This window comes from Ochotona curzoniae, unplaced genomic scaffold (genome assembly GCF_017591425.1).
Source record: "Ochotona curzoniae isolate NIBS_2020 unplaced genomic scaffold, NIBS_Ocur_1.0 scaffold_461, whole genome shotgun sequence".
Classification (NCBI taxonomy): Eukaryota; Metazoa; Chordata; class Mammalia; order Lagomorpha; family Ochotonidae; genus Ochotona; species Ochotona curzoniae.
Window position 1 is genome coordinate 159,138 of NW_024467120.1, and position 8,811 is coordinate 167,948.

The 8,811-nt window shown below is 39.0% G+C and overlaps 1 pseudogene; it reads left to right on the forward strand.

Annotated features, from left to right (window-relative positions):
• The first annotated feature begins 4,871 nt into the window (after positions 1-4,871).
• On the forward strand, positions 4,872-5,562 carry LOC121147731 (annotated as a pseudogene).
• Positions 5,563-8,811: the final 3,249 nt, after the last annotated feature.

An 8,811-nucleotide genomic window follows, 5' to 3' on the forward strand; every position in this document is an offset into this window, starting at 1 on the left:
AATAAGATAAAAATTTTATGAAAACCCAAATACAACATTCCAAAACTTATGGGACACTGCCAAAGCAGTGCTACACAGTAAGTTCATAGCAATTAGTTTTATGTCAAGTCCCAAGAAAGATACGAAGTACAGGATTTGAAAACACATACTTACAAATATTGGAAAAACAGCAGCAAAATGGCCCAAGATGCAATAGGAACCAGAAAATCATCAAAATAAGGGGAAATATAAACCACATAGGAATCAAAACAAACAAAAATTACACAAAGCATCTCCAAATGTTTTTTTGAGAAGAGAAACAAAATAGACACCCCACTCTCTCAACTGAGAAGGAAAAAAAAAAACAATAGAAAACGAGAATAGCATCAAAGATGCAAAAGGCAGCCTAAAAACAGACACTGCAAGCATTAAGAAAATAATTAGAAATTACTACAAACAACTGCACTCCAACAAATCAGATGACCACCAGAAAATGGAAAGATTTTGGACTCCCTCCACGGACCAAAATTTTGCCCAGAGGCAACAGGAGACCTGAACAAGCCTATACCGGGGTGACAGATTGATTCAATGATTAAAGACCTTCCAACAAAGAAAAGCCCAGCCCCAGATGGTTTCACTGTAGAATTCTACAAAACATTGCTAGCAGAGTTAACCCCAATCCTCTACAAACTCTTTGAAACAATAGAACAGCAAGCAACCCCTCCAAACTCATTCTATGAAGCCAACATCACCTCAATTTGAAAACCGGATAGAGAACTAATAGAGAAGGAAAACTACAGACTGATTTCCCTGATGAACATTGATGCTAAGATCCTCAACAAAATCCTAGCCAATAGAATTCAAAAAAATCATCAGACAGATCAATCATCTGGATCAAGTAGGTTTCATCCAGGGAATGCAGGGATGGGTCAACATTAATAAATCCATAAATCTAATACACCACATCCCAAAATTGAAGAACAAAAATCTTTTAAAAGTGTCAATAGATGAAGAAAAAGCTTTCAACAGAATTCAAACCCATCTCATGTTAAAAACTCAAACCAAGGTAGGCATAGAATGAACAATCCACAACATAATCAAAGCAACATATGAAAACCCAGTGCCAGCATCATATTGAATGGAGAAAAGTCGGAACCCTTTCCACTGAGATCTGGAACAAGACAAGGGTGTCCACTATCTCCACTGCTATTCAACATAGTACTAGAAGTGCTCAGAAAGGCCATAAGACAAAAAAAAAAAAAAAAAAGAAATCAAAGGAATCCTACTGGGAAATGAAGAAGTCAAGCTTTGACTGTTCACAGATGACCTGATTCTATACATAGAAGAATCAAGAGGCAGCTAGAACTCATACGAGAATTTGATAGAATGGCAGGGTACAAAATAAATGCACAAAAACCAACAGCCATAGTATATGCAAACAGCCCCAAGATGGCAAAAGATCTAACCAGCAAGGTACCGTTCAAAATAACAGAGAAGAAAATGAAGTGTCTAGGAATAAATTTAACTAAAAACGTAGAAGACCTCTTTGAAGAAAACTACAAAAAACCATAAAAAAGAAATTGGAGAAGACCTCAAAAGATGGAGAAGCGTACCATGTTCCTGGATATATAAAATTAGTATCATCAAAATGTCCATGCTACTAAAAGCAACATATGCATTCAACACAATCTCAATCAAAATACCCAAACAATCTTCGTAGAACTGGAAAAAAAAGATACAAAGATTCATCTGGAAACACACGCACACACACAAAAATACCATGAATAGTTAGAACCACCCTAAAGAACAGGAAGTTAACAGGGGAGACAACAATTCCAGACCTCTGGACATCTTACAGGGTGGTGGTAATTAATCATCTTGGTACTGGCACAAAGACAGAAAGTATAATCAATGGAGTAAAATAGAAGCAACTGAAGGGAACCCACATAGATACCCCCAAATAATCTTTGGGGGAAAAAAAAAATGACAGTCCAGGGAAATGGGAAGGTCTCTTCAATAAATGCTGTTGGGACAACTGGTTGATAGCCTGCAGAAACAAGAAGTTAGACCCACATCTTTCACCATATACTAAGATCAAATCTAAATGAATAAAAGACCTAAACCTACATCCAGAAACCTTCAAACTTATGGGAAGAAAATGTTGGAAACACGCTGCTCCCCTATGTCCATAGCAGCACAATCAATAATTGCAAAAACATGGAAGCAACCAAAATGCCCAGCAACAGAAGATTGGATAAGAAACCTATGGTTCATCTACTCCATGGAATAATATTCAGGTATTTTAAAAACTGCATTTATTTGTGGTCAAATAGGCCCAATTTTAAACCATTATGCTAAGGGAAATGAGCCAATTCCAAAAGTTAGATACCATATGTTTGCCTTAATTTAAGATGAAATGATGTCAATCTAAAAAACAGTACCTGTGAATTGTATTATTGCAACCTCAGTCTGTGTCACATGGAATAATATATATGAACCAACAATCAGTGAGAGACAGACTGCTTATGATCTACATCAAAGAACTGAAAAGCATGATATGCATTTAATATCCTGTAATTCCATAATGGGTCAGGAGAGCACAGAAATCTTCCACTTTGTCAGAGTGTGTGAGGAAGATGTTAAGTATAATCTATCAAGTTTGTAACTGGTAACCATAAGGCAACAGACTCAAATCTGTATTAGACATTAGCAAAAACTATAGAGACATGGAGAGGGGAATCCAAGAGTGATCCTGAGAGCCTCTTAGCAGGCGTTCATATGCCCGGTGTAGGGTGGGACCCCAGAGTGAAGTGCAGGACAGGAGAAGGCTTGTATCCCAACCCTGGAGACTCCCAGATCCTCACTAAGAACTATCAGTATGAGCACCAAGGACTGTATCCCAACAGCCAAGGACACCACAGGGAATTGGTGTGCCCTCGTAGACCGTGAACTCTGAGGTCATCCATTCCCTATTGGATCTCCCACATGGAATGGAAGATGACCAGATCCTTCCTCACAGGATCTAATGTCATCAGAACAATAGCCAGAAGCTCTGAGCATTCCTCAGAAACAGAAGAAAAGTCAACTTACACCAGGAATAGAAAGAGGAGCTTTCTCTGGTCCTTACTTAGCTCCAACATTTGATCCCCACCCTCTCTTGCAATTACTATCAGGGTCTCTCTGAAGTCCCCAAAGTTAGATCATATAGACCGAGACCAATAAGGAAAGCTTAGAACCAGACAGGAAACGGTCAGCTTGGACTCACATACACCTTACAATTAGGACACAAAGAGTAGTTATTCCTCACTAAGTTTTTGAAGATTTCTCTGCACACTCCTCCTAAAACTTTTCTGCTGCTCAGTTGTTAACATATGACATGTTTGAGTTATAAGCCTGTTTGGACTATCCTAAAAATTGCCAAGTTCAGTAAAAATCATGCTTGAATATTATTAGCAGCTAAATATAAAAATGAAAATAGATACGAGACAGCTGAATAGTATCCTATAATCATTTTAAGATGTATTACAGCCAGATGTGTATGAACTAAAATTGGAAAGTCAATGAAGTAGACACTGGATGTGGTGAAGAACTTGTATTTTCTAACATTTTGGTCACTTAACTCCATGTCAATTAACTTCATGATGTTGTAAATTGTTGTTGAAGTTGTATAGTGACTATTGGAGGGAATGATATTCTGCCAGCCCTGCTTTCAGACCAGGGATGGTCTCCCAATGAAACTGCTGAATTTATAGGGACAGTAAGATGCTGGACTCTCTATTGTCCATGTCCGCAATGAAGAATCATGACTGGATATGAGCTGAACTACTGCAACAATATGATGGAATTCAATATGGCGGGAGGGCTTTTTGAAGTGTTTGAGGGAATCCCAGAGCCTATGAAACTGTGTCATGAAAGGAAATCAAAAAAAGAAAAGAAAAGATGGTGATACACTCAACTGATTAGTAATAAACCAGCATACTGGCATCATAATCTCACCTTCTGATGACACAATCACAAAATTACACAATCAAATATCATGATGCCACATTGAGCCTTTAAAACATATTGTGATGTCATAAATCTGAGAATTTTCTGTCATAGTCCACTTTAATGTTATAACCAACATCTGTGATGCCATTAACCTACCTTTTTTTTTTAAGATTTATTTTTATTATTTTTTATTGAAAAGGCTGATATACAGAGAGGAGAGACAGAGAAGAAGATCTTCCGTCCGATGATTCACTCCCCAAGTGAGCACAACGGCCAATGCTATGCCAATCCAAAGCCAGTACTGGGTCTCCCACGTGGGTGCAGGGTCCCAAAGCCTTGGGCCGTCCTCAACTGCTTTCCCGGGCCACAGGCAGGGAGCTGGCAGGGAAGCGGGGCTGCCGGGATTAGAATCGGCCCCCATATGGGATCCCGGTGTGCAAGGCGAGGACTTAACCATTTGCGCCACTGCGCCGGGCCCATGAACCTATCTTTAAGAGCAAATTATCAGGGCTGGTATTGTGGTGTAGCAGATAAAGCAATTACCTGATGAAACTCGTGGCTCCTGGCATTGGTCTGGTCCAGTTTTGGCCAATATCACCATTTGGGAAAGTGAATCAACACATGGAAGATCTCTGCTTTCCCATCTCAGTTTATCACTGGCCTATAAAAGAATAAATAAATATTTTAAAAACGAGGTAGTAATCAGTTGTGATATTACCAACAAACCATTGATTGGTGTAATCTAATTGTTATGCAATAGGCTACCGCATTTTTGTCACAAAACATTTTGATGTAATAAGCATTCAGCACGTGATCAATCACCACTCTGATATCATAAATACTGCTGTGCTGTAGCAGCAGCGCTGGCAGCGGCAGCTGTTGGGGGTGGGGTTTCCAGGAAGATGGTGCTCATTAAGGAATTAGTTTAAAATCTAGAGGTGAAGTCCTGATATGAAAAAACACTCTGATGTGATGTTGGAGTCCCTTTCCAGTACTGCGCAACAGGCAAATTGGAGCCTATCAGGTTTGACAGCTTTACTCTGTGGCGGAAGCTAGCAAGAATGAGACTGGCAATGGAGAAGGAATTGAAGTGCTAAAAAATGAGCCTTACAAGAAACATGATGAAATGGAGCAGAACACCCACAAAATTTGCCACCTGAAGAGCAAAGTTCCTGCCTTCCTGAAGATGATTGCTCCCGAAGTTTCCTTGGTGTTTCACAAAAAAGCCTGGAACGCCTACCCCTACTGCAGAAATATTGTAACGAATGAATTTATGGAAGATGATTTCTCCATTAAAATTGAAGCATGGCACAACCCAGACTTGGGAACATTGGAAAATGTACATGGTTTAGAACCAAACACATGGAAAGTGGCTGAAACTGTGCACAAAAATATTGCAGATCTAATTCAAGTTGAACCAGCAGACTACAAGGCTGATGAAGATTGGCATTATTCCAGTCAGTCAAGACTAAGAGAGGCCCTTTGGGACCCAACTGGAAGAAGGAGCTGGCCAACAAGCCTGACTGTCCCCAGATGTGGGCCTATAAGCTGGTGACCAACACACACACACAAACAAAACAAAGTAAGGAGTAAAGTTACAGGCAAGTTTTTACTTGTTTTCCTGAAGAGGAAAATCCTTTTAAAAAGAATTTCCGGTTTTTATTGGAGTTTTGTATTTTAAATTCCATTTTTCTACACCAAACCTAGCAAAAATCGACATGAGAGTTTGTGATTTAAAGTAACACTAGACAATTGGCAGGCTCCTGCTAGGCAAACAAATCAAGGAGGGAATTCATTGTCATGGTGCAGAAAAATTAGAAGTAGGGCACTTGGTGAGTCTTGTCCCTGAAACACATATGTTCTGGAGTTGTGGCTTGGAAACTATGCAAATGCTCCGTGTCCTCACAGGATGGAGTGTGTGGCAGCCCTCTACAGCTGGGAGGTGTCCAACTTGGAGACAGGGACCCTGCCTCGACTCACCTCCACCCCTGGGCTGCCACCCCAGCTGCCCTGGATGCTTGCTGGAAGCCACTGCTCACTGCCACTTTTTTTTTTTTTTAATTTAAGACAGGTAGAACACCTAAGTAAGATTTGTATTAGCTTTCTCTGTCTGTGTTCTGTCTCAGTTCTGTCTAATCCTGTCTGTCCTAGAAGCTTGAGTAGAATAATGGCGTTGAAGCCTTCAGGGCAGAGACCTTCTCCTGTAACCTCCCCTGTTCCTGAGACATGCCCTGACCTGTAGTCAGATCCCTCCCACTGTGTCCTCAGGCCTCAGGGTCACTGCCACATCCTGAGACCCTGTTGTCCTCCGCTGGGCAGTCCATCTTCCCCGAGCTGCATATCCTTGGGACGAGCTCCCGCTGTAAGTTAGGTCCATTACCATCACTCTGGCGGCGAGGGACATGATGGCTCATTTTGCGAAGTAAGGAGTCCAGTCCCCTCCTTGTTGTGAACTTAACTCTCACTGGCATCTGTCGTGCTGGGCACCTGGGCACACACGGAAGCACCAGCCCAGCCCCTGAGTTTTAATGGTTTTCTAACAACTGTTGAGATTTGAGGGTATGTATGTTGAATGTAAAATACCTAGTTTACTTGGCAGTCTCTGGTTTAAATTACAGTAAAACAAAGCAAATGAAATTTAAACAGAAAATAAATTTGATCACAGAAAAATAAATAAATATTGCTGTTATGTCACAGCAAAATTTGATACCATAATGCTACTAAAGTCTCATGAAAATTATTTGTGAGGCTGTGAAGCACACTGTGCCAGCAGTAACACTTTCTCTCAGAGCAACCATTTTATTGTCATAAAACATGGTGATGTCATAATAAATTGGTTTGTGATTAGTCACCATTATGATGTAAAATAAAAATAGAACTGTCATACTCATTTGTGCCTTCACAAAGCTATAATTGAGCCATTATGAAAATGTGAAGTCATAACCCAAACTGTGTGCCATTATACCCAGTCCAATGTGATAAAACAATGTTGATATCAAATAAAATCAGTTTTGATATCAAGCCTCACATCAGAAAACAGCCACTGTGCAACAACAATCAATTTTGTTTTCATAAAACAACCATGACACCATGGTGAATTCTGAAATCATATCATTGTGATATCATAAACCAACAATCGTTTCATTCTAGCTCTTAATGTTTTAACCATCACTGCATTTTTATAAATGATTATTGTTTGTCTTTATTCAGTTAGTAGGTGATAAGCTGCTGTGCTTACACCATAATTATACCATTGTGATGTTAGCATCAATGCTTTATCTATTCATTCTACTAGAATTGTAATGTCATGGTCAATAGATGTTGCAAAAAGGTTTGTAATATTATAAACCTGCAAAAGTGGTGATATAATCATTTCTGATACCATAAAACACTTTATGAAGTCATAAATAATTGCTTTATCATAATGAAATGTGCAATTATAAAAGTATAATGACTTCAAAAATCTACCACTAGGAAATCAATTGAGATATTAGCCATAATTATTATGTTATGTCAACTGTAAAATCATAAACACAAATTTCAAATCTTACAACACAGGTTTCAGGGCATAATGATACTTCCTTTCTACCTCCTGCCCATGTTATGAACTCTAACCCACCATTTTTAATTTTTCTTTTTCTTTCCCTGAACTGTTTACCATGGTACAGTTTCAGTTCACTCTCAATTCCAAGATTAACACTACATTAAGTAAATAATTCAGTGAGAGTATAGGAAAGCAAGAAAACCCTCAAGAGTATAGACAAGGCTACAAACTATAATTCTTTATGTGTCAATCTTGCTCCTGTACATTGTGGTTTTATTTTCTGTGTATTAGTCACCACAGATCAGAGAAAACACACTTGCTAATTGCTCTTGAATACTGATATATTTCATTCAGTATAGTGGTTTCTAGTTGCATGCATTTGTTGTGAAGGGCAGCATTTCATTTTTAATGGCTAAATAATATTCCACAGTGTATGTGTATTACATTTTCTTTGCTCACTAATCCATTGATATGAGGACTTCTTATCTTTAGCACTAGTTTTGTACAGGCTTCACTAACCCTGATTTGCAGTCATTCTAGTAAGTGATCTCACCTTATTGACAAACACAAACTTCTCACAATTATTTATGGGAAAAATATCATGGTGGAAGCATGCTTGCCTCAGGTCAAAGCCCCGCCATCGGTCTGGATAGATGTTTGGATTAATGGCATCTAGGTTTGGGAGCCATAAAGACCATGGAGAAACGGCATAATAGGCCTTTTTTATTATAGAGTCATTCACTTAGTATAGATTGCCTACTAATTAAATAACAAAAAACAATCATGAACATGTTGGCTAACAGATGTTGTTACTATCTGCAGGTAATCTCAGACGCATAGATTTATATAATGCTTGGTTTGTAAACATAGAAAAAAAGACATGATGCAATGGATCAGTCACTAAACCTTTACCTTGAACACACCACTCTCTCAATAAGGCATCAGTTCCTGTCCTGGCTGCTCCAGTTTCCATCCAGCTCCCTACTTGTTAATGGCAAAGCAGTGATGGGTAGTAAAGGTACCAAAACTTTGGGAACCTGCATCCACATGGGAGTCTCGGAAGAGGCTTCTTGCTCCTCTCTTTGGACCAACTCCATCCTACCTGAAATACTGCATATTAATTTTGTGTAAGTTACATAATTTACAAATATTTCTTCCATTTGGTTGTTGCCTCTTGATAGTCTTTTGTTCATTCTGTTCCACTGGATTTTATGGCTAGTCTCAGTACAAGGCTGTTTAAATTATAGCTGCCATGTGGTATGTTTTGGAGTCTTTTAGTCTGATACCCATTGTCAAAT